Source organism: Egretta garzetta, unplaced genomic scaffold (genome assembly GCF_000687185.1).
Source record: "Egretta garzetta isolate BGI_Z169 unplaced genomic scaffold, ASM68718v1 scaffold322, whole genome shotgun sequence".
In the NCBI taxonomy this organism is placed as follows: domain Eukaryota; kingdom Metazoa; phylum Chordata; class Aves; order Pelecaniformes; family Ardeidae; genus Egretta; species Egretta garzetta.
This window is the reverse complement of record NW_009259044.1, coordinates 4,628,347-4,633,092: the sequence shown is the minus strand read 5'-3', so window position 1 is coordinate 4,633,092 and position 4,746 is coordinate 4,628,347.

Below are 4,746 nucleotides of genomic sequence, written 5' to 3'. Positions count from 1 at the left end.
CTCCCCAGCTGTCCTTGGAAAGCTCAGACCTCGTGGTGTTTGCCATTTGCTGTGACCTTGAGCTTCAATGCTCACAAGTCAGCTGAGTCCAAGGCTTGTTTTTCTGGCAGGCTGGCCTCATTTAGCACAATCTCATGCTGTGAACACATCTCTCTGGGCTGCTACATCTTCCTATCCTACCAGTGCATGGGCTTAGGAATATGGCAGCTCTGACACCTTGGATGTTTCAGCCTTCACCACATGAAGGTAATGCTAGAGAATGGTTGCTCGGACAGCCTCTGCAGAGAACGAGGCAGCCCATCCATCCACCTGCATTGCATAGGAAGACCTGACTCATGCAGCCCACCGCTGCTCTGCTAAGACAGGATGGCTTGTGCCGTCTCCAGAGGAGCACAGCACCTCTGCACATGGCCTTCCCTGATTTCTGTGGCCTCGGACACCTGCAATGGGTGCCTTTCTGCAAAAACTGCTCCCAGTGCCTGGCCTCCACCACACACCATGAAGATACAGTGCTTGGGAGAAGGCCAGCTCCAGGTCAGCACGCACAAGGGTACAGCTACAACTATCATCACTGGATGACCCTCTTACAAATTAGAGTAGTAATAAATCTGCTGTCAGTGAGCTACAGACAGTCGGCAAATCTCCAAGGTTCCTCTCAAAGAGACATGATGGGGTTCATGATGGGATACAGAGCACGCTCACAGCCCATGGGAGGATGTTCAGAGCCAGCCAGCCAAGCCAGGGGCTCAAAATTGTGGTGGTGGTGGGGCACAGCAGTCCCTGGAATACAGGTGATTGGATGCTTCAGCATCTGCAGCAAAGTCATTTGTCAGGAGGACCGCTTTTTCTTCTAGTTGCCCTGAGGTTTGTGCTGGACCAGGATTTGACATCCCTCTTCACTTCCATTGCTTTGAAACTGAAAACAAAATCAAATAATTCTAGCATAACACTGGAATCGGATCTTACTGTGACTGCTCTCTCACTCTCTGAGGTGTGGCAGGATTAAAGGGTAGCTGAGATCTTTATACCAAGTACTGCAAATGGAAATAATAGAGTCAGAAAGATCAATAACACGCATCTTGCTTAGGATAACTGATCCCTTCATAAAAACGCGAAGGAAGAAAAGAATCATAGAATCATTTAGGTTGGGAAAGACCTTTAAGATCATCAAGTCCAACCATTAACCTAACACTGCCGTCCCACCACTAAACCATGTCCCTAAGCAAATGTCCACTTGCAAATGAAATAAAATAAGTCTTTGCCAGTTACATTTTTATTTTGAGTAGAGTAGCTTGGATGGATTTCAGCACGAGGAAAGTCTCTGAGTTACCCTATCACACTATGCATTTAATTTGGACTTGGTGCAGTGAGAATTTTTGATGACTTTGTATCCACTCCTCGTGTTTTTCAGGATCATGTACACATGGCCGTTGTCCTGGGGATGGGGTACAGTTCCCTTGGAATGCCTAATTAAGCTCCGATTAGCATTTCTTCTAGGAGCAGATGCAGCTTTTCCAGCCCAGCAAACAATGCCATCTGTTGTTCCCTTGCTGTAATTTCCATCTGAAAGTCTGCTCTGCTTCTATATTTAATTGTGAAGTTTCCTGCTGCCAAAAAAGTAAGGTCATTTAAATTTGGCATCAGGAGGAAAAGACTGAGAGGAAGGAAGATTGGATTTTTATTGTTACTGCAGGGAATGCTAAGTTGGTTTACTCTGACTGGCAGCTCTGCAGGCTGCTCTCCCATGCAGGACAAGCCAAAGGGTGAAAACTGTGATCAAGACTCCCATTGCCACCCTGCATTTTCTCCTTGACCTCAGGGCTGTCTCAGCCGGGAGTCTTCCACAGCATTTTCCTACTTTTACTACCACCACTTCCTTGGATAGCGGAATCCAAGGTCCTCAGACACTGGCACTCTGCATGGTGCTGTGACCTTCTCTGAAGACTTTTGGCATTCACAACAGGGGCAAGTATTCACAAGCAAACTTGTTCTGTGCTCCTAGCCTCTGGGAACTGCTGAATTTTGCATAGCCTTGACCAACCTGCTGTGACTGCCAGCAAGGAAGCCAACTGGAGTGCTGATTTTTGGGCATCTGTCAACTAGCGTCTGGCTTAAGACCCACTGAGCTAACTTCATACAGACCACTTAGCAGCCATTAGCTGGTTGTGGCATGACCTGTGGTGGACTGTGACCAGTGACCTAGAGGGGAAAACACTAAATGTTATTATTTAACCCCTTGAACAGTTGTTGGGTTTTGTAAGATGGGAATGTTGAGAGAAAAACAGAAAAAGATGCAAAAACACCAACATGGGTTTTAGGCCAGATTTTATCCCTTCTGCTACTTCTGTGAACATCACCTACTTATAGTCAATTACCTCAGGAGCTAGATCTATGATATAAATGGATAAAAACAGCTACTGAATGCTGGGTAAGGGTAAATCTTTTGATTCTCCACATTTGGTAAAGCGAGGATTTAATGAGAACTGGGCAATTAGGGCTGATTTCTGTAACAAGTCAAATCAAATGCTGAATGTTGCAAATGTATAAATGTTCCATCCCTAATGAATGTTATGCTAAATGAATACGGCCAAAGGCTAAACACTATTTATTTAAAACTTTGTTTTGTTTTTTTTTCCCAAATTTTAAAATATTTAACCCCTATTCCCTTTGATGGGTCATGATGAGGGAGGGGATCTCAGTCAACAGTTTTCCAACTTATTTTCAAAATGCCAACATGTTGCAGACTCCTGTCCCCAAGCTGGCTAACATTGAGTACACATTATGTACATCAAACCAAAGGCCAATGCAGGGCATGATTTGTTTAATAATGCAAGAGAATTTCCCCTACACACTGCAATAATAACCACAGCACTAGTCCCTCAAATACCCTCAGGGATGCTTGAGGCTGGCATCGTATGTAAGGAGCTGGTATTAACATTCATCATAAATTAAGCTTCTTTTTTCCCTACACATGCCTAGTTCTTAAATCCTCTTTAACAAGGCATTTAAAAACATTTTAAAATGTCTGCCAAGGTTTTTTCCTTTGCTATTAAGCATTCCCATTGCGCTCCCCTTGCCTTCTCAGATGTCTGGCTCGGCTGCTTCTTCACGGTGAGGAGCTGGTTGCCAGCCTGGGTCAGGTGTGCCCACCACCACCACGTCTGGCCTTCTGCTGTTCCGTCGGAACTTATCCTAATCCTATCTCCTTGAGCATCTTAACGCCAGACGCGTGCACTACCGCAGCACAGGATGGTTCCTGCAGTGTTTGCCCGGACTGCCCTCTGTTTAGCTTTGCCAGGGATGGAGGCAGGAGTGAGAGAGGTACACAGCCAGAAAGCTGGTGGGCACTGTGCCGTAGAAGCGCCTCTGCAGGTAGAGCTTTGCAGAGAGCTCTTCTGAGCGTTGTAGATCCCTATGACCGGCAGCTGCCAGAAATCCTCCCTGGCAGGTTGCAGAAGGCAGGCTGGGTTCGCACACGCAGCTTGCTGGGACAGGATTTTGCTTTTGTAGTAGCACTCTGGAAGTGCTTTGGAATTAAGAAAACGTGACCTTACTTTGCTCCACAGCTCTTTCATACTCCGGAGCAGCTGGGTGGAACTCAGCAGTAAAAGGGAAAATCAATTTTGTCTTTCATGTTGTTGTTGTTTAACAGATGTGTTCAGGATGCCACCACGCCCGCCTCTTGCACAAATCCCTGTTGCCTTCCTGAGCAGCTCATTAAAGTCATTAAGAGGCCCCAGGACAATCTGCAGGCTTTTCAAGAGTAGCTCTGCATGTAGCTGGGAATACAGCAGCACTCTTAAGAGTTAAACTGCAATGACCTGGAACAACACAGATCCAAAAAAACAGGAATTTGATACAGTTCACCATCTTCAGTGTACTTTGTTATTTACCATACACAGCTGCCAGCTGTAGCTGATCTTGTTTCAACTTGGGAAGAGAAGGCGGCACTCTATTTTGTATTTCTGGGGATTTTTGCTTCGCTATATCCCCATGGCAGCCACCTTCCACCTCCTCCCATGCCCACACTGTGTAAAATTGGCCCTGCGGGCAGCACTTCACAGAAGTCATTGCTGCGAAGCGAGGACAAGCGGTGGCAGTTACTTCAGTGGGAAACTCGAAGAGATTTTGTTTTCTAGGTCAGAAGGAGCAGCCCTTAAATAGTCCATCCCTGAGTGTACAGAAGGTTCGGCATGCCTTGGACCTAGATATTTCCATCCAGCTGGGGAGACATACGGAATAGAACTGTTAGAATTGCACTTGAATCTTCTTACTGAACACTCGTGACTGAGAGTAGGGAGCAGGGAGCTGGAGAAAGGGGGTCGTGGGAGAAGGTAAGGAGCACCTCTTCCCTGCCTCCTCTGTGTATCCAAAAACTGTGTCTCCAAAAACTGCGTCTCCAAAAACTGCGTCTCCAAAAAAGCATTCAGCTGCTTTTAGCTGGTAGCTGAACATGACAGATATCCCAGGGGAGGTACAGCCACTCGCAGAGCATTACGCTAGGGGCCAGCTCCTCCGTTACCTGCCGTGCCATTCTCCGGAGCACGGGGTGGAAAACCCGAGCGGGGCTGAGGCAGCATCGTTACCAGCGCTCCTCCGGCTGCTCCGGCGTTAGGTGAAAAAGGTTACTGCTCCTAAATGATTCTTTTTCCCCCTGTTGGGCCCACAGTGGTTGCTAAAGGAGGCACTTGCAAGCACCCCCCTGCTCCCTCCAGACGAAGGCACCCACCGACTGCCATCCCCCGC